The sequence below is a fragment of the Mustela putorius genome, unplaced genomic scaffold, assembly GCF_011764305.1.
Source record: "Mustela putorius furo isolate JIRA1106 unplaced genomic scaffold, ASM1176430v1.1 tig00003913_pilon_pilon_pilon, whole genome shotgun sequence".
NCBI classification, from domain to species: Eukaryota; Metazoa; Chordata; class Mammalia; order Carnivora; family Mustelidae; genus Mustela; species Mustela putorius.
Window position 1 is genome coordinate 11,814,433 of NW_025422060.1, and position 21,304 is coordinate 11,835,736.

The 21,304-nt window shown below is 40.4% G+C and overlaps 1 protein-coding gene across 5 annotated transcripts in view; it reads right to left on the bottom strand.

Annotated features, from left to right (window-relative positions):
- The window catches only part of RSU1 (Ras suppressor protein 1), a 200,208-nt gene that overhangs the window by 70,284 nt on the left and 108,620 nt on the right, over positions 1–21,304 (bottom strand). Inside the window, exon 9 of one of the 5 annotated variants that reach the window (XR_006603361.1) lies at positions 5,792–5,875. The exons of the other annotated variants lie outside the window; for them this stretch is intronic. The gene's annotated coding sequence lies outside the window, so the exon portion shown is untranslated. The remainder of the gene's footprint in view (positions 1–5,791; positions 5,876–21,304) is intronic. 5 annotated transcript variants of the gene reach the window in all.

Sequence of the window (21,304 nt, forward strand, 5' to 3'; positions counted from 1 at the left end):
GCACCTCTAAGTATCCGCCGGCCACCATGCTCTGTGCCACGACTAGGCTAGCAGACATGTTCATTTTCCTTCTGACCAATCTAGTCAGGACGGTCCACTCAAAGTCACCCTGTTCTAAACAGGGAGCACTATGTGTTCACCTCCGCTGGGTGGAGAGAACCATTTGTAACAGTCTAGCTAGTTCTGCCCCTTTTCATGCCCTCAGAGAGAAGAGTCTTTATCTTGGGAAGATGAAGGGATTGAAAATAAAGATAGATTACTATTTCAAGGTTATAATTTGCTTATTTAGGGGATCTACTTTCTTAAATGGAAAGAGCCGCAGGCTGCATCAAGACTCTTTGAACATTTTCCTCCTAATGCTTTTGATAATGGGTTAAAAATATTCTTCAATTAAGCCTCCACACGGCTCTGCAGGACCAGCGCAGACCATTAGCTCTCCCACGGTGCAGCTTGGGAGGCTGGCCGCCAGGAGCTGAGCTGACAAGCAGAAAGGTCACAGGAATCGCCACTCACAGAGCGGAACAATGACCTGTGTCGTCGGTGTGCAAAGGTCATCCATTGGTCTTTCTTAGTCTTACGCGTGGTCTCTGTGAAAATACAGGAGGAGGATCCCACAGACTGGTGGGCCGACAGTCTTTTTATGTTAAGCACACATAAAAAAGTGCAGCTGAGCCCGAAGGTGGTGGGGTCCCTAAACCCATGCTATGAGGAGGCGAAATCACCTCTTTTCATTTTTGCCTGTCATGAAGGGCTGATCCCAGAGCCAGGGTGGTTAGGACCTCCAAGAAAAAGGACGCCCAGGTGGTCAGTGGGGTCATTCTGGGAGGTGGTGGGCAGGGGGTCACTTTGGAAGAAGAACAAATCTGAGTACTATACACTCCAGAAATCCCAAAAGGAACGGGGTGGGGCGGGGGTTAAATGTGCCTTCATGAACACTGTTTATGGTACAAACACTGACCTTTCCTTTATTGAGAATTTTATAGAACCCACTAAAATGTAATGGCTCAGAAGCATCTAATACATTTCCTTTAACACATGACTCAGATTTATAAGGAAGAAAGGATTCATTTTCATGTTAGAACTTTATGAGATCTCCAGGGAAATTCTCCACAACTTCACAGCCATTCCCTTTTCCCAGTGCTATAGCGACTGTCCCATGGAGGCATTCAAATAGAACTACTCACACTTGCTGAACGCGGTGTTAGCTCCACGATGGGCAATGGTCTTTCCCCATAGCTCTATGTATGGAAAGCTAATTCTGGAGGATTAACCACCACTAGGATGCCAAACCGAGAGAAGCAAGGGGATGGTATATACTGGAAAAGAAGTCACATATAGAAAACAATGACATCTAAGACAGGTTCAATGAATGCTCCTCTGGGTAAGCCAGTGTATGGAAACAGATGGAGCACTCAACTTGGATCCAGAAGACTTGGGTTAGAGTCTCCTATCCTAGCGGGGTGATCCTGGAGAGGTCACTTAACCTTTTCCAGCTGTGCTTTCCACTCACACAGAGAGAGGGCACTAAACTAGACTAAGGCTTCTCTGAACTCTAGTATAATTAATATTCTAGTTTAAAAAGGTTTTACTCTTCTTTCCTAACATCACCTTCTAAGTTTTTACCAATTTAGAGACGTGTTATTGAAGATTAATATCTCTTTATGTGTCTTCTTGCTAAAGCTGTAGCCCACACTTTGTGGTATTCCATGATATGGTATTATCATTAACACCATTCATTCGTTGATATTTATTGTTTACCAGTACCCAACACAGTTCTCAGTACTCTACATGCATTATCTCATAGAATCTTCTTTAATAACCCTATCAGGTAGACACTATTATTCAATTTTACAGATGAGATGATCATTGCTCCAAAAATTAAATAAAATAAATACTAAGTAGTAGACATAGCATATGAAATGAAGATAGTCTGACTCCAGAACTCACCATCCCAACTACACTGTCACATTGACTGACCACAGCAACACACTACTGAGCAAGGAATACCTAAAGGAAACACAGTTCTCCATAAAATCTACACAATGATTATGAACTACTACTCTTCCTCTACTACCTCAAAGAATTCACATCTTGCCCAAATTTTTAGGTAACGGGAATATTTTGATACCTAAAGATTGATGATACAATACCTTTTCAACCTTTCACATTAAATAAAGATTTCTGTCTGAAATACATTCCCTAAAGAAAAAAAAAAACTTGTATTTTTCCTATGGAGATAGATGATTTCTTCTAAAGCTATGTAAAAGATCACATTAGGCAAAACAGGAATGATAAAATATGTATTTGGGAGATGCTGATACTGAAAATATTCCATGGATCATTCTAAAATTTAGACAAATTTCTATTACCATACCATGATAAAATGGACAAGATAATATATTGAATCAAGGAACAAGAACTCCACAGTTCATCTGGGCAGCTACGCAGTTATGAATAATTTTAATAAATATGCAAAGCTGGTATTCTACCACATAAAATAGCTAGTCAATTGTGAATTTGAAATACATTTTTAGACTATAATGTGTCTGTCCTTGGAATTAAATAATTGATTGTCACTTTCATGAATACTACTATTTTTGATTTTAGGATATCTGCATTTTGTCTTGTGCTTTCTTAAGATTAATTCTGGTCTCTTCACCATTTTATCTGTGACTATTTTATAGATTAATTTTATAACTTGATTTTTATTCCACAGCTAGGTTCTTGCATACCAAACTACATTGCTGATCACTTGCCAAATGCATCTCTATACCCTAGAGATAACACTGCTGAACTAAGTTCAAGGATATGATTTGAAATAATAAATCCTATCTGCACCACACAAAATATTCACAAGAAGACATGGAATACACGCAGAAACAAATGCATCTTAAAGACCAACCCACCTTCTGCTACAACTGAATGACGACATTAACAATGACACCTTCAAACTACATGTTAATTTGAAAATATTTACCTTAGCCTTTCCTAATGGCCCATGCCCAAGAGACTGGTTCAGACAGTTCTGTTAACTACCACAGTATCAGAAAGAGTCTGGATCTGTCTTGGTCTCAAGGATGAAAACAACATTTAGCAAGGAGGAAGCTTATACTTTAGTTGTCGATCTAATTAAGAAATCAGCTCTGGAAAGCAATACATTTTCCCAGATTCACTTCTCTAACAAGATTCAGTATAGGGAACAAAAAGGAGTAAGGAATAAAAGTTAAGAGCCTTGAATACCAGATGAGACTCTGCCTTGTGTTCTTAAACTAAGTCCTCTCTAAGCCTGTTTATTATAATTAAAGCCACTCTGTCACTGGGTACTTACCAGTGGACATGAGGTAGTGGGCACCAAGTGTGCATTCTCTCACAATTCATACAGCAGTGCAACTGCACTCCAGTGCAGTGCAATTAGAACAAACAGTAGTATAAAAATCCAGTACCATTAATTACATATTCCCCATGAGAAAATACATGCAATGAGCCTGCTAGATGTTAGGCACTTAGAAGCTAAGCAAAAATGATGAACCAAAAGACGCAGGATCTCAGCTCTCCTAGAGGTTACCAATACAGTAGGAGAAAAATGTACTACATAATCCCACAAATAAACATAATATTAAAGAGCAGTAAATGCCAAGACAGGCACAAGGTATCCTGATAATAAATAAGTGTGGTCAGGTGAGCTCAGATCTGGAGTAAGAATGTGTTCGAATTCTAGCTCTAACATGTACAATTATATCCCTGGGCAAGTTAGCCAGTCCCTCCAATTTCAGTTTCTCTCTCTGTAAAATGCAGATTATAGTGCATTCCTTATAGAGTTATAGTGATTAAATAGTAAGTGTCCAATGAATAGTTGTAGTTGTTTTCTGCTATTGTAATTATTTGACCTTACTGAGGGGTGAGGGCAGTGGGGGAGGTAGATTCCTCAGATAAAGGAATCAATGCACGGAATTAACCAGTAAGTGGGGGAGGATGGGTGTTGGGTAGGAGAACTGTTGCAGGCACTTGAAAACATTCAATAACATAAAAATAGCTATCCTAGATTATTTAATCATCTGGGATTCAATTTCATCATTTGAAAAATAAGGAGGGTAAATTAGATAATCACTATGATTTCATGATCTTTATGCTTCTATAAAACCTGAAAACAGTAAAAGAAAACACTGGATACAGACATCAACAGAGCACATTTTACTGTTTTTCCTAGTTCTAAATGCAGCCCAAAAGGCCTTGGATATAAATTTTTTTTTTTTTTTAAAGATTTTATTTATTTATTTGACAGAGAGAAATCACAAGTAGATGGAGAGGCAGGCAGAGAGAGAGAGGGAAGCAGGCTCTCTGCTGAGCAGAGAGCCCGATGCGGGACCCGATCCCAGGACCCCGAGATCATGACCCGAGCCGAAGGCAGCGGCCTAACCCACTGAGCCACCCAGGCGCCCCGGATATAAATTTTAAGAACAGTCCCACTTTATCTCCTTTCTGCTCCCCTTGCTCTGGTCTCCCTCATTATTAACTTTTGTACATCTGTAAAGGAATCACAGGGCAGTAACCTTGTTTTCCATCTGTGAAGGTGGTTTACATTTCTCTAACCGTAATGTCAATTTTCTCTTTCCAAAAGATCATCCAATGACATGATTCCAGGCAGCTCTCTTATCAAAATGACTGCGGTATATAAATATGGCTGGATGTTTAGGTTTATGTTTACATTTACCAAACTGTTGATATAACATACATTTATGACCAAATTTCCCTTCTTAATTGGCAGGTTAGTGTCTAATTAAAGGACAGGTCCTAGGTAGGCTCAGCCGAAAGAAAGACGAACTGTAGCTCCAGCCCATACTGGATTCCTAAATTCTAGGACCATAAAACCCCTTCCCCAATAGAGCTCCCTCCAGCTAGGGTTACACAGAAACCTTAAATTCAGGATATATAAGACCAAACTCATCTTTCATTCCCTCTTGCCTTGACTCCTCCCTTTACTCCCATGTGCTCTTTACCAGCACTGGTCAGCACCATGGATAGATCCACAGGGACCTCAGCTCCAAATTGTGGACTGAAATGAAAGAATCTTTTACCGCTTGAGCAGAAAAACTGTGGGTGGAGGGCATGACATCTGAGCTGTTTTTATTTTCTTTTTTAAGGTAAGTAATGTAATATGGCGCTTACCAGGCACTACCTCCACAACAAAACTATGATATAGGCACTCAAAATTCTTTATTCTATTTAAAGTATTTTTAACTGTATTTGGAAAAATTTTATCCATACTCACAAGTCAAGAGAATAATGTAAATTCCCATGTACCCACTCATCCAGCTTCAAAAACTATCTACTCAGGCCTGTTCTATTTCATTCATTTTCACTTCTACTTCCCCTCTTCCAACTCCACCACATTATTCTGAGGCAAATGTGAGAAATTATTTTAGTTCATTCATAAACATTTAAGTAGGCATATAACATATTAAGTATACCAAACCTAAGAATTCCTTAATATCATGAAATATCCAGTATTCAAATTTCTTGATTATTTAAAAAAAATCTTCTTACATTTTGTATGAATGAGATTTTCTAAAAACATGCAAATGTCTTAATAAACTCTAATTATTCTTATTGATATCCAAATTGTCCCAGATTTGAGACTTGCATCTTCAACCTGGCATCTTGAGTTCTTCTGACACGTCTTTGATAGCTTCCTTGCTTTCTAGACTGACAGGATATTACAGCTCAGTTGTATATCCCCTGATAAAGAGCTGGAATTGCCTTTTTATTTTTTTTAAGATCCCAGAGTTCTTACCGTGGGAAATGGTGTTTAAAGATAATAATCCAGAGCCAAGAGTGGTATTGTTAACTGTGTTGGCCATTTTTTTCCCAGGTCTCTCTGGTGGACAGAACAAAGAAACATTTATTTTTAAAGGACTAATTTCTTTTTTTTTTTTTTAAAGATTTTACTTTATTTATTTGTCAGAGAGAAAGAAAGAGAGAGAGAGAAGAGCAAGCAGCAGGCAGAGGGAGAAGCAGGCTCCCCAGTAAGCAAGGAACCTGATGTGGGAATGAATCCCAGGATCCTGGGATCATGACCTGAGCTGAAGGCAGACACTTAACCAACTAAGCCACCCAAGCGTCCCTCAAGAAACATTTTCTTTTAAAGGAAAAAAATACCATGAGATTTTACTGTTAATTTCCAATTCTAAATTATGATTGTGGGATTTAACTTCTCTAATTTTTTACTCTCCTTTCTCTTTTGCTGCAAATCATATTCCCTGATGATATTAACATAATCACTCTTTCCTATATACTATAATAAATATAGAATTATGTCAAAAACAATGAAAATATTATAACCAATAATATATCTGAAAAGTATCATTTTTTCCAGTTGTCACTGGTTTTTTGTTTTTGTTTTTTTGTTTTTGTCATTGGTTTTTAATCCAATAGAATGTAAAACCAAATCACTGTATTTTCAAGTCATTTAAAACTACTAAATTAGAACTAGCACCAAAAAGTCCATAAAATATAAGTTCATTTAACTATGTAAGTTCATTTAAGAAGAATTTAAAAATGGACAATCATGTACCCATCACCCAGGACGAGAATGAAAACAAGGTAGAGCCACTCTCCCTGAAATCCCCTTTTCCACTAATCAGTATTCTGACTTTTGTAAGATATAAAAAAAGATCCAAATAATCATGAGATGCAAACTATCGTGCATGAGATAATTATGGATTTTAATTCAAAATAATAAAAAAATATCTAAAATGACACTCAGAGAGAAAACAGGATTAAACAAAGGAAGAGTATAAGTAAGTTGTGGAACAACCCTGAGACTAAAATATGCATAAACAGAGTTCTGAAAAGAGAAGAAAGGCTGGGGGACAAAGACAGGGAGGGACAATGCTTGATAAAAATATGTGTAAAAATAATGGCTGAAAATGTTTAGGTTTGATAAAAACTATAAACCCACAGATTCAATAAGCTCAGCAAACCCCAAGCACAAAAAAAGGTGAGGAAAACCACACTAAAGCACATTGAAATCAAACTTCTGAAAACCAATGATAAAATGACAGTCTTAAAAGTAGCCAGGGTGGTGGGGGGGAGGGTTATATACACAAGAACGTGAGACATACAGCAGATTTCTTGTCAGAAACAATGCAAGTGAGAGACAGTGGAACAAAAACAAAAACCTGAGACAAAAACTGTCTATTCAAGATTCTACACCAGTGAAAATATCATTCAAAGAATAATGGGGAATAAAGAGTTTTCAAGATATATGAAATGTAAAAGAATGCATACATGGCAGGTCCACATGGTAAGAAAAGCTAAAGGAAGCCCTTCCAAAAAAAGGAAAATCATACTAGATAGAAATAGGGATCTATAAAAAGGAATGGAGGGCACTAAAAGTGGTAAATACGTAACAAAATGTAGATGTTTTATTTCTATTTAGAGTGCTACAAAAGATATTTCAGTGATAAAAATTAATAAAAGTGTAATGTGGAGCTCAGAACACTAGAAGTAAAATGAATTGCAACAGAAGCATAAAGCCTAAGAGATGAGAAGTCAAAGTCTATTACAGTAAGGTTTTCCCACTCTATGTGAAGTGATATAATGTCACTGTGAAATATTGAAGATGTAAATTACAAACACTAAAGCACATTCTAAAATTAAACACAAGATTATAGCTAATAAGGCAACAAAAGAGACAAAATGATGTCCTAAAAAATATATACAATGCAAAGGCACACACAAAAAAAGGTGGGGAAAAAACAGATGGAATAGGAAAATGTACATATATTAAGAAAAGAGATTCAAACCTACTTATATCGCTAATCACATTAAGTGTAAATGATTAACATACCCCAGTTAAAAGACAGATTGCCAAATGGATGAAAAAATGGGTCCAAACTGCATGCTGCCCCTAAGAAACCCACTTTAAAGATAAAGATGTAAATAAGTTTTAAAAAATGGAAAATGATATACCATGCTAACATTAATCAAAATAAAGATGGAGTATCTACATTATTATTTGACAAAGTCAATTTCTGGCCAAAGAATACTAGTATGAGGGAGAGGTTCAGACAGGGGCACAAGCAAACTTCTGGGTACGACAAGTAGGTTCACTGTCCCGATTCCAGTGCCTAATTTAGAAGTGTATACCCACATCAAAACGCAAACAATGAATCATGGAACGCTACCTCAAAAACTCATGATGTACTACTGTTCGGTGACTAATGCAACATAATAAAAAAAACTATTTAAAAATGTATTAAATTATATGCCTTACATATGTCGTTTATTGTATAACAACTGCTCTTCAACAGAGACATTAAATTAAAAAGAAATCCAACTGGCCCAATGTCACACAAGTAGCGGAAGGGGTAAAAGTGGGATTTGAACCCAGGGAGCCTGCCTATAGAGCCCGTATTCACACGCACTGTCTCCTGCACATGCTTCCTGGAGCTAGCTTACTCTCCAGAGCTACGCCTGCTTCATGTTGTGACTAAACTCTCCTCCTCCTGGGTTCCCTCCCAGGTAGTACCAAGAGACATTTCACCACTGATCAACATTTCCTTTGGTGGGTATTTAGAAGCCCTTGCGGTTCATGGAAATCCTTCTCTAGGGTCCCCAAGTTCCACTGGCACAAGTGTGCACTTCCAGACACTGGCGAGGCTCTGAGCCCAGAGGCTGGGGGAACCTGGCTGCAGTTCTGCCAGCTGCTCTGAAATTCTCTTCTGTAACGGAGGCGGCAACATTTATTTTCAAAACTGGGAATATGGGCATGATGTACAGAGAGTGGTTACGATTCTTTCATCCATTCATGCACTCTTTTTTTTTTTTTCTGGTGACGCATATAATTAAAACAAAGTCACACTACTGCCGTAAATTAGGATGAACTCATAAAATGCCATCTTCTTGTCTTCGACACATTGTTTACAATAAAAATTTGATCAGGAGAATTTTGTTTGAAATACGCAAAATTAATGCAACCTATGAGAAAATTTAGTATCACACTTGGAAGCAGTGGATTGATGGATCCTTCTGTGTGCAGACAAGCCAAATATTTCTTTAAGCACACCACCACTCCTCACCCTTGCTGGGCAGCCCCTGAAGTCATTGGATCGGTGACACAGGTGAGGGAGATGAGCTACAGCAGGCAACCCCCTGCCTGATACGGCTGCTTCTCGATGCAGCTCATGAGTCCTCTGGTTGTTCCCCCAAAGCTGAGTGCCCAGTGAGGGATTCCCTAGTCCCTTCCACATCTGGGTTTTCAGATTCAGAGACTGAGCTCTAAGTGGTTTTCCTGACTTGTCAACAAACCTTATTTTGAGGGATGGGGAGGAAGAACTAACTACCTCCCATCCCTCCCCTCCGCTTTGCTATTTATTTCTAAGCAACGACTCTAGTTCCAAGCCTGCCAGTTCACCTTCTACAGATTCTCTCATGCAACCTGCATCGTGGGCTGCTGCTCAGTGGCCAAAAGCAAGGTTCCCACCCCAAACCCCACAGAGGTATCTGTTAGAGGATGGAGGCTGGCTGATTCATAAACAGGAAGAAAAACAGGCTAACGGGCTGAGTCTAGGTCAATTACCCCTCAATGGCTCTGGTATTTTTTTTTTTTTTATATTACCTTCTAAAATTCCATGTGTGGGGGTTTCTTTCAAAGCCTGGCTAAAAAGAGCTACTAGATTTGATGGGGAAGAGCTGGCTAAGGAAGGCTGCAGCCTTGGAAACATCACAGAAACATTTATGGTGATGGAGGCGACACTAATAATACCACGAAATCTTAGCAACTCAGACGGGAGAAGAAAAAGGGAAACACTTAAAAATGTATACTGGATGTGCGACAGAAGGTTTTTAAAAACGTTCCTCAAGCAGAAACGTTGAACCTGCAGGCTACAGCGTACACTTGGAAGAACAACAATTCTCATTCATCAAGTATTTTGAGAGCTGAGCAGGGCCAGGCACTGTCTGAGGCTCCCGGCGACACGGCCTTGTGCAAACCAAGTCCCAGCTCTGGGGGGATCCTCTGTTTTGGAAGGGGGCGGTGTTAAGTGTTTTGTGGCAATGACATCTGAGCAAAAACTCGAATGGGATGGAGGACAGGCCAAATGTTATCTGGAAATCAAATATAAGAGGAAAACTATTTGTGTTAAAAGAGAAATAAACAAAAAGGGAACACAGAGAACCCCAAAAGGTTGAACCGGTACATTTTCCCTGCTTAGCATTACGGTCTTCTATCAAAAAGGGAGTCTATCTAGAAACGAGGCGATCTACACCTTTGGTTTCTTTAGTATAAAACCTAGGAGGATGTTATAATTTCTTTTTCTTTTTCGGTGCTCTGGGGACAGTGATAAGATTTCCAAAACTTACGCACTTAGCAGTTCATTCCAGAACACGTGAGACTAGGTCCAGGAAGAAACGAAAATGAAGGCATGCCAACTTGGGATCACCAGTCACATAAACACATGCATGCTTTAGTATATGCATAATTTGCCAAGGGGGAAAGTGGATTAATAAACTTTAATTATAGAATAAAGCCAAAACAAACCTAATGTTTCAGGTAAACTGGAACCATCAACAAGAATGCATGCTCCTTTGAATACAGTGACAAGTCACTCTACTCTTGACCCTTGTTTGGAAAATATTTACTTCTGGACCCTTGGTTTTTGCATGCTAATGTTATTTTCCACTTAAAAGAACCAAGACTTCCTGGAGAAAAGTTAGTTCTGGGCTGAGAATTATAACCTGGGACCGGAGATAATGAGAAAACTAAGACACAAAAAAGAGCTCATGGGGAAAACTTGGGAGGGGTTGTACTCGCCAATCTGATTTTAGTCACTGATACGAGATGAGCTGAGAAAGGCAGGAGGCCACACTGATGCCCAAAGAGATAAAAAATATGAAGTGTGGTGGAGAGGCACCTTTGACTAGGTAATAACCGACTGAAGTCCAACGATGACACAATGTTAACGTGCAGCCCACGGCAGATGAACACACACCCACTGAAGCAGAGCGGGCAGCTGGCGAGAAGATGGATTTGTGTTTGCTGGGCCAGAACCACGCACACAGGCGGATGTTAGATCAGAATTAGGGTTAGAGGGAGGAAGACAGGCTTTCGGGAATGCCATCTCGGGACACCAGAATGTGGCCGCCTGTGCCTTCACCCCAGGACGTGGATGTGGCCTTAAAGGGGGCTGGGCTTGTTTTAAGAACCGGAGAAGCCAAATGATTACGACCATACCACGAAGCATCAAACAGTAATGCCCCTATGAGAAAGTCAACATAATCTCAGCGCTGCTTCTTTTTGTCCCACACAGGACTCAAAAGCAGCAAGGAGAATACAAGGTTAGTGAGCTTCTGAGTAAGACGGATGGAGTGTGATTTCTGGCTCTACCAGACAGGTAAAACCTTGGCCATTTTACTTCTCTGTCTTCTCATCTGAAAGCCAGGTGAATGCCTATGTCTCACGAAGTCATGAAATTATAGGAGATAAATAAAGCCTATAAGGAACCCCCCGCAGGGCTTCAACCACAGCAGGAAATCAGTGAATGTCAATTCTTTCTCCTCCGTGTAATGGAGGCAACTTCTCTCATTCACGGATCCACCTGGATGCTAGTCCATGAATGAAAGAAATGGAAGGAAGGGGAAGGGTACTGGACTTAATCATGTTCTGAATTTTTCTAGCAGAAGCTGCTCAAGATTCTTAGTATTTCAGCTACAGTAAAACCAAAGTCGTTTTGTATAATGCAATCATGTGGTGGTTTTGAGGGAGCATTCCCCCATATGCCATTATTTCTTTTTCTAACCAGGTTTCAGTATAAAAATTATAGAGAATATTTTCATTCAATCAACTTAATGACCAGTAGTCTCCCTACTGAGCTTTCTTAGTATTTCCACTTATTCAAAATAAAGCAAAAATCTACTTCATAAAACTCAAAAGAAAAAAAAATACAGTTCTAACATTTTAAGTATTTCAAAACAAAAATTGTTATTAACAAAATTTACATTCCTTAGGAATTATCTAGAATTTAGTTCCAAAATAAATTCGCTAGTTGCAAGACATAGTCTATTAAAAGATCACCACTCACGCAGTTTCTATTGAGAATGCACAAGAACAGATTAAAAATGCTCATAATCTCACACAAACAGTCTGAAACACACACGTCATCTTAGCTCACAGCCAAAAAAATTAGATGAGAGAGAAGAATTAAGACAAAAAATCCATGTCTCTTGTGTGGGAACCTGAAGCCCAACCTCATCCTCTCATACACAGTGAATTCCTCCAACACCCATTCTTTCTCCTTTCGAACCCTCATGACCTTTCAAATATAGAAAACCTTACTTTCAATCACTTAAACTGTTAGGTGGGAAAATACCCCTCTTTAAAGATACTCAACACAAAAGTACGTTTTGTTGTTTTTTTCTTCCTTATTCTACTCTGTGACCTCTTTGTGAATGACACCTTTTCCCATCTCACATTAGATTATAAAGGGAAAATGGACTGCTACAGATTCTTCCAAGGATACAGGAAAAACTGACGCTATCTGAGGCATATTATAAAAAAAGTAAGATTTCACAATACTTAACGCCAAGAATAAGCATGATCACTGAACTGAGTGAGAAACCTTCTTTCAAGGTCTCATCTAGAGTCCCTTTCTAAGACTCAGGACCCTTTAAGAAGGTTTTGATTTTTTTTTTTTTAATTTATTTATTTGCTTAACACACACAGATAGAAAGAGAGAGAGAGAGTGCAAGCAAGCAAGCACATAAGCAGGGGGACTGGGTGAGGAAGAAGCAGGCTTCCTGCCGAGCAGAGAGCCCAATGTGGGGCTCAATCCCAGGACCCTGAGATCATGACCTGAGCCAAAGGCAGAGGCTTAACCCACTGAGCCACCCAGGCACCCCAAAAATGTTTTGGTTATACTTGGTTCAACAGTGTACCTGGTAAGGAGGCTTCCACTCAATCTCGGCAAATGAGTGGAAAAGAACCAGCAGGGGAGAGAAAACCGATTAGAGGCATACATTCCTCAGACAGACTGAGAGTGTGGGTCTAGACCTCCACCATAAAGCAAGTTATTTCCTTATTTCAATAAAGTGGGTCACATGAAGGTTTTGGTTTCCCAATGCATATAAAAGTTATGTTGACATCATACTGTAGTATATTAAGTGGGCCAAAGTATTCTGTCTAAATAAATACATATTTTGTCTAGAAAAGGCTGACCACCATGTGAGCTTGAGGCAAGTCCTCATCTTTTGGCTGGGGGAGGGTCTTGCTCCAATGCTGATGGCTGCTGACTGGTCACTCAGGGTGGTGGCTGCTCACTACTGAGGTGACTGTGGCAATTTCTTAAAATAAGACAGCACTGGGGGCGCCTGGCGGGCTCAGTCAGCTAAGCAACTGACTCACAATTTCGGCTCTGGTCACTATCTCGGTCGTGAGAGCTAGTCCTGTGTTGGGCTCCGTGCTCAGCACGGAGTCTGCTTAGGAGTCTTTCTTTCCTTCCCCTTCTGCCCCTCCCCCTCTGCCCCTCCCCCTCCTTTCTCTATATCAAATAAATAAATGAAATCTTAAAAAAAAAAAAAAAGAGCAACGAAATCTGCCACCTTACCCGACTCCTCCTTTCCCAAACAACTTCTCTGGATCACAGGATGCTGTTTTAGCACCGTACCCAAAGCAGAACTTTTTTCCAAAGTTATGCCAATCCTTTCAAACCCCGCAGAGTACATAATACTCTAAATCCTTTTCTGTTGTTTCAACCATCTTTAGGGCATCTTCACTAGATTCCCACTTTCTTTGCATGTCCCTACCAAGCAACTCTTCATCCATTCAAGTTTTCTCATGAGATCACAGCCATTCAGCGCCATCGTTAGGCTCCACTTCTAATTTTAGTTCTCCTGCGATTTACCCCCAACGGCAGCTGTGTCTCAGGAAGGGGAGGCCTGAGCAGCAGGAGAGACAGGGCACCAGCCAGTCCATGGAGCAGCCAGAACACACAACGTCCACCCGTAAAGTCTGTTGTCTTACCGAAGCACAACCTGTGGGGGCCTAAAGCAATGACACTAGTAACATCAAAGATCACTGATCACAGGTCACCATCAGAAATATACCAACAGGGGGATGGACAGGGTGGCTGGGTTATGGACACGGGGGAGGGTATGCACTGCCTGACGATTCACAGACTGGTACCCCTGGGGCAAATAATATGTTGTATGTTAATAAAAATAATTAAAAAGAAAAAGAAATATACCAACAATGCAAGAGCTTGAAATATGGGGAGAATTACCAAAACGTGACACAGACACAAGAAATGAGCAAATGCTACTTGAAAGATGACACCAAAAGACTAGCTTGACACGGGCCTGCCAGAAGCCTTCAAAGCGAGAATCATCCCAGTAGACCAACGAGCCGCCCCAAGCCTTCAATGTTTAAAAACCACGCACCATCTGAGAAGCACAATAAAGCAAAGTGCAATAAAACATGGTATGCCTATATACCGCTAGTCTTTGTGGTTTCTTAACTTCAAGGGCCCTACCGGTTCTTCTGTGGTTTGTAAACACTCTATTAAGTAGTGAGTATGTGTACAAAACAGCACATTCAACAGGTACCGAAGGCTAAACAGCAAGGACAGTATGGCCGCCCTCCAAGCCTCTAACCACCCAGGTTCCTTCCCTAGAGATAACCACCCACACCAGTATCCCAAGTCTCTCTCACAAAGAGAGACAACATCTGTAACACATACACACTCCCTTAACAAGGCCATCATGGAGTCTGCGGATTTCTGAGAGGAAGGGCTCACTTTCGAACACAGTTCACTGATTTGCCATTAAAAAACAATTCATTTCTAATCTGGGAGAAGTATGGTAAAAAAGCGGAGATCTATACGGTGAAAGACTAATGTGAAGACGTCATCTTCAATACTGTATTTTGAGAATGCATTTTAATGTTTTGGCTGTTGCTTACTGGGCACGGCAAAACACACACACACACACACATACAAAATACAACTTGGTCAACCCTAGAGGCCGGAATGGTTTCTGTTTTTTCTTTTGTGATTTCTCTCAGAAATCAGGGCAACCTGTCAGTGGCTCCTCCGCGTGAGACAGGTCATTTATATAAGACATCAGGGGCATGCACAGGCGAAGCCCAGGCTTGTAGGAATCTTGAGTATTGCTCTCAAAAAGATTACAGCCTCTTAAGGGAGAGAAAACATGTACTCAGCTCCCTTTCCCCCGCCCCACCAAATAAAGACCATTATTCACAGATATAAATACTATGTTATAAAATGATAAACAGCATTCATAATGAGCTGACCACAGTGTCTATCACATGGTCAATGCTCAGTAACTGGTGACTATTAGTATTAAAAGGAAAGGTAAAGGTTCTGAAGAAAAATGATAAAAGGGACTTGGAAAACCTGGGCGACAGGGAAATATTCAGAAAAAAGGTCTAAGGAAGCAGTATTTGGTACTTGAAGAACACGTGGGCTTTCAATAGGTAAATAAGGGAAAACGGAACATTCCAGGCAGAGAGAAGAGCACTTAAGGAGACGGGAGGTGGGCAGGCACATTTTGTATGTTTGATGGTAAATAACCCAGCTTTGTCTTTCCCAGTGGATCTGTCTAGAAGCTCCACAGTGGAAGCTTAGCCCTCCCTTGGACCTCGGCCAAGATCCTTCCATCCTAGAGACTAGTGAGGGTCTGGTACACTCAGGACAGGGCTCGGGTGATGGAAAAGCTCCCCTCCAAACAGCTCATCCCACAGGAGAGAGATCCAGTCTTCTGTGACTCCTTCAGAATGGTGTCAGGAGCAGTGCCAAGAACACAAGAGACCTAAGCCTGAGTCTCAGTTCTCAGAAGGCACACACGGAGCCCATCCACAAGGGAGGCAGTCTGCCGACTGCTGTTCCCCCATGCCACTTCCAAGAGCTCAAATTCAGCAATCTCATCCCAAACGGAAGGACAGAACTTGCGAATTCTTAACTTTGGAGTACAACTGTAATAGAATTCCAAAGGAAATGGAGATCCTAGGTTAAAACAGATGCTACACACTTCACGTTCCAACATGAGGTGTCCTACCTTCTGTCTACGTGACATCCTCTGTCCTCCAGTTATACCCAACAAAATATTCTACTGGAGAAAAACAAAGGGAAGAGTTTCCACCTAAGACACTAATGATCACCCTGCTGACCCTTTGCATGAAATTATAAGTAAGTTCTCTAATACGGCATTGTAAATATAACACACGACCGACAAAACGCACAGTCTTAAACGATCCTTTACATGCCACTTTCTCTACCCTATTAAGATGCTCGTTGTTTCTTTGATTTATCTGATAATAAATTTTTGATGACTGGTAAGTCTCATAAAATTGCTCTGGTGCTGACTACACTGATTAATAAGTCTGAAGAATCGAAAGTGTCAGGAATTCATGTGTACGAATAAGTTACTGCCAAACATATATTAGGTATTCCATAAAATATAGAATAAAAAGGTTGATCTGGTAATTTTATCTTGTATCCATTTTCCTGTAACAATTTATATTCAGGGTCATCATCATCCTTCGTTGCCTTAAAAAAAGAAATCAATGAAGTAAGTCCATATGGGGGCAAATTCAGGAATTAAACTAAATTTAAAAAAAAAGGAATGGACTAATATAAGATAACAAAACATGTTTCCCAGAAAAAAAAATAAATCGGAATTAGATATCATTGCTGGGGCAACTTGGAAATGATCTAGTTTGAATCTCTGAGATGGGGAAGCTGAGCATGGGTATGAAGAGGCTGTTTGCCACCGACGGAACTGAGACCTGAGGCCCACCTCGAGGACCAGGACATACACTAAGAGCAGACCGTCAGAGCACAGTGTGCCTGTGTCTTTATGCCATGGGGCGTCACATGAAAATAGGCATTCCATCTCTGATGCCTCTCTCTCTGCTGGAAAAGCAAACCACCTTAATTACATGAGAATAGAATTCCCTGCCCTGGGAATAAATAAACATAGTCTTTATTTCTGTAATCTACTGCCCTGTCATTAGTAGTCTCAGTCTTGCCTGTTAAGACTACAGAGATAAGGTACGAAAAATGTAACAAAGTTGTCAGGGCTCCAGATGTGGTAACTGGAACTCTAACATGAGAGAGGAAATCTCTCACCCCTTACTGAGTAACATGCCAGTAGCTACCACTCAGGACCACAAAGTCCCAGGGAGAAGATCCCATACCTGCTAGCGTGGGTCCCGTGGCATATGAAGCAGACAGGAGGCACAAAGGCCTTCTGCACAGCATCTTCCTTCTAGAAGATTCTTGTGGCAGAAACAGCATGGAGTCCAACAGTTGATGCTCAATGTAACCCTCCCTTCTTGAATTCTCTAGCCAAATAGGACAGAACAGAGGGCTTTCTTAGGCGCCCTTCAGTCCCATGGGACCCTTAAATCCTAACCAGTTTGTTTTGATATGGTCCACTGCAAAAAGATCAGAAATAAAAACACTGACTCCTCTATCAGGCACAAGAGCCTATCCCGTGTCCAAACAGGAGTGAATCTGCATGCTTTGGAGGAACAGCGAACTCCAGAAGCCAAGCATATTAGGAAAGGCATGGGGGAGGGAAGTGGACCAAGTCTCAGAGAGTTATTCAAACATATTTGCTAATAAAGAAAATATGCCTACCGTGAAGTTATGGGGGCTGCGGAGGAAAAGCGTAAAGAGGCGGAACACGTGGATAGAGGACAGAATGCTATTTCTGGGCATCCGAGTAACAGTGTTATGGGTTGAACTGCACCCCTCTCTACTCCCAAACTCACTTATTTGAAGCCTTAGCCCCAGGCACCTTGGAATGTGATCATATTTGTGTCCCTATAAAAATGGGAAATTTGGGGGCGCCTGGGTGGCTCAGTGGGTTAAGCCGCTGCCTTCGGCTCAGGTCATGATCTCAGGGTCCTGGGATCGAGGCCCGCATCGGGCTCTCTGCTCAGCAGGGAGCCTGCTTCCCTCTCTCTCTCTCTGCCTGCCTCTCTGTCTACTTGTGATCTCTCTCTGTCAAATAAATAAATAAAATATTAAAAAAAAAAAGATTTAAAAAAAAAAAAAAAAATGGGAAATTTGGATGTAGGCAGCGATGCACAAGCAACAAAGATGATGTGAAAAGACACAGGGAAAAAGTGACCATCTACAGGCCAAGCAAAAAGGCCTGAAATAGATCCTTCTGTCCGAAAAAAACCCCCAACCCCACCCACTTCTTAATCTTAGATTTCCAGGCTCTAGAACCCTGACACAATGAATTTCTGCTGGGTGGCTTAGACAGCAAAACTTGGACAAAACTAGCTATCAGCAGGAAGAAAAAGAAAAAGCCATGTACTTACTCAGAAACCTGACATAAAACAACCAGAACCAGAACGATTATTTATTCTCTGAATATACATTATCAAATTGGATGAAGAATCAGAACTATGTACAATCTAAAGGTAATGTTACAGCATATGTTCCAGGTGAAACTACTTAAAAATTAACTATCAGAATGGAATTCTTGATGGGAAAAATTTTATACCATGAGTCTTGAAAATACATATGAGATACTATACAAACACAACAGGATAAAATATGTCAAGTGGTTTCCTTAATGGTTGGCAAATAAACTATAACATCAACAGATGCCTATGAATGTAACTCACAGCTGAGCTTTTTATCTGAAAAAGCTGAGTGAAAGTCCTTTCATAGAATACATTCTAAGTCAGAATATCTGATAGCATGGAAGAACCCTGAACTGCTAAAAATTACCAAAACCACCCCCTCAAAACCCTCTAATTCTTGACCATAATAAGAGACCTGATCTCAATAAAAAGCCAGCATGTAATAAAATATTACTGTGTAGAGAATAGAAATCACAGGTTTTTTTATTATAAAAGTGCCACTTATTAATTTATCTCTCAAATAAAAACTGTAAATACATCCAATAACTCATTTTAGCAGGACTGAAAGCATCGAGCACTGAACTTTAAGATGACAGGGAGTTAAAAAAAAAGTTGTCAATATGCAGGGCTGATCAATTTCATTTCATTGAGGAGGTCAATACTCAATAGCTCAATATAATTATATCAAGTAAGTCTCATCTAAAAATGGAACTCTTAATAGCCCCTGCAGAGGAAGTAATATGACACATTTCCTTTTTAGAGCACAGGCTGACTCTAGCCTATGCTGATTTTCTTCTGTCAAGTGAACAAATTATATTCTATTTACTTTAAATTGATACTGTAGCCAATCACTCTGTACATTACACTCTAGCAATACAAGAGAGGCTCAAGAGGCTCAATGCATGCCTGACCGTCAACATACAAGTCGATACCAGGTGCAGAGGGAGGACAGGATTGTTCTGCTCTTCAAAATCATAGTATGTTGGGGTGCCTGGATGGCTCAGTGGGTTAAAGCCTCTGCTTTCGGCTCAGGTCATGATCCTGGGCACCTGGGATCGAGCCCCGCATCGGGCTCTCTGCTCGGCAGGGAGCCTGCTTCCTCCTCTCTCTCTGCCTGCCTCTCTGCCTACTTGTGATCTCTGTCTGTCAAAAAAAAAAAAAAAAAAAAAAAATCATAGTATGTAAAAGTAGGAGGTTCAGGATAAACATCACTCTTCTCCTTTTCTTGTGGAAGTTGTGGTTTTTTTCCCCATTTATTCTCAATGTATTCTCAACTTTTTAATGTAAGTACACTAGTCGCTGGATAAAAAGCAGATGCACTGACAGAGCTTCTGCTCAATGGTCAAACCTGACCAACCCTGTTCCCACAGAGCTGGCAGGCCAGCAGCAGGTGGCTGGGCTGTGACCACACCGGAGGACCACGGTGAATGTGGACAGGTGAGGGAAGCTTCTCCAATCTGCATTACGTATCCAAGTCCGAGTAAAAAAAAAAAATCTCAGAATATATGTAAGATGGGGCTTCCTGGATGCTTTCAGAAATACCGGGTAGCCCCGTGAAGCTGGTTTTTAAACCCCGGCAGGGTTTCGCCTTAGACCTTTAGAGGTTTAGGGGGTGGAGGTTCCCTACTGTGACGGGGGAGGGGGAGGTTCCCTACTGCGACTCTTCCGGAACCCAGGTGCACTGGCCATGTCGAATGGGATGCACTTTCCATTTAAAAAACGGGACTATTTTGCACAAGCTACAGAATTATAGAAAAATAAAGCTTCAAAGAGCATATAAAAACTTGATGTATCAAGAAAATGGTGAACATGCACCAAGACAACAGAAAAATACTAATTACCTCTGAAGCATACCCGAATAACCATGTTCAACAAGTTAGCAGCAGAAAAGCAAAGATCCTTTCAAATGTAAATTACATGAAGCAATCTATCCAGAAAACTTGGGAGAGAGACAAAATTGTTATGTACTCTTCTTCACGCAATCTGTTTTCGTCTCCTTCCTTTAAGAGGGAGGTAATAATTTACCAAGGGAACGAACAGCTCAAGGTGAATGTCAAAGACCCACAGCTGATATTACTTGTCCTGACTGAGGTCTGTTGCAGTGGAATAAACATGTCTCAACTCCTTGTGCTGGTAACACACTATCTGGAGAAAAAGGAACGCTGTGCCATTTTACCAATGAAAATAAGCATCAGATAAGGGATATGACACAATTCCACCCAAAATATACCTTATGGGTTTCCTTCTCCTCTTTGCTATTTCTTAGCGATGTTAGGTCAATGCAACATATTTGCATGCAAATGGATCCGGAGCCGTCAGAAGTTTGAATCTTATTTTTTGTCTTATGGAGGAAATGTGATAATACATTTATCAACTTAGGAAAGGATGGAAATATACATATGGAACACCTATAAAGGAATATAAATTACCAGGAACCCAGTACACAGTCAACTTTTAAAGATAAAAACAGTATTTTATGTTCAAAGCTTTAGGGAGAAAAAAAAAAACAACAACCCTGGATCTTCATTTTCATGTCTACTGTAAAGAAATATTGTTTTTCTCTGGCTTAATTTGAGCTATTTTCAGATACAGTAATGAATGAGAAGTCTACATTTTTCCTGCCTTCCTGTGTCACTAAGTAAAATTCACTAACTGCTAGAAAGGTCCTGGAAGTTTAACCCTCTCCTTCATCCTTCTGTGATATTTATAAAACCATCTGCTAGTTCTGTGCATCCATTTATACTTCAGCAGAAAATAATAAGGTTTGGAGAGCTTTGTTGAACGGGATTTCCTTCCAGAAAGAATGGTCTCAAAATGAAGGGATCACCTACTAGGTTTGAAATGCCGCGGCCTTTTGGTAGACCAGATAGATTGGTTATTCGAGGGTCTTCTAGGTCACTGAAGCGGCAG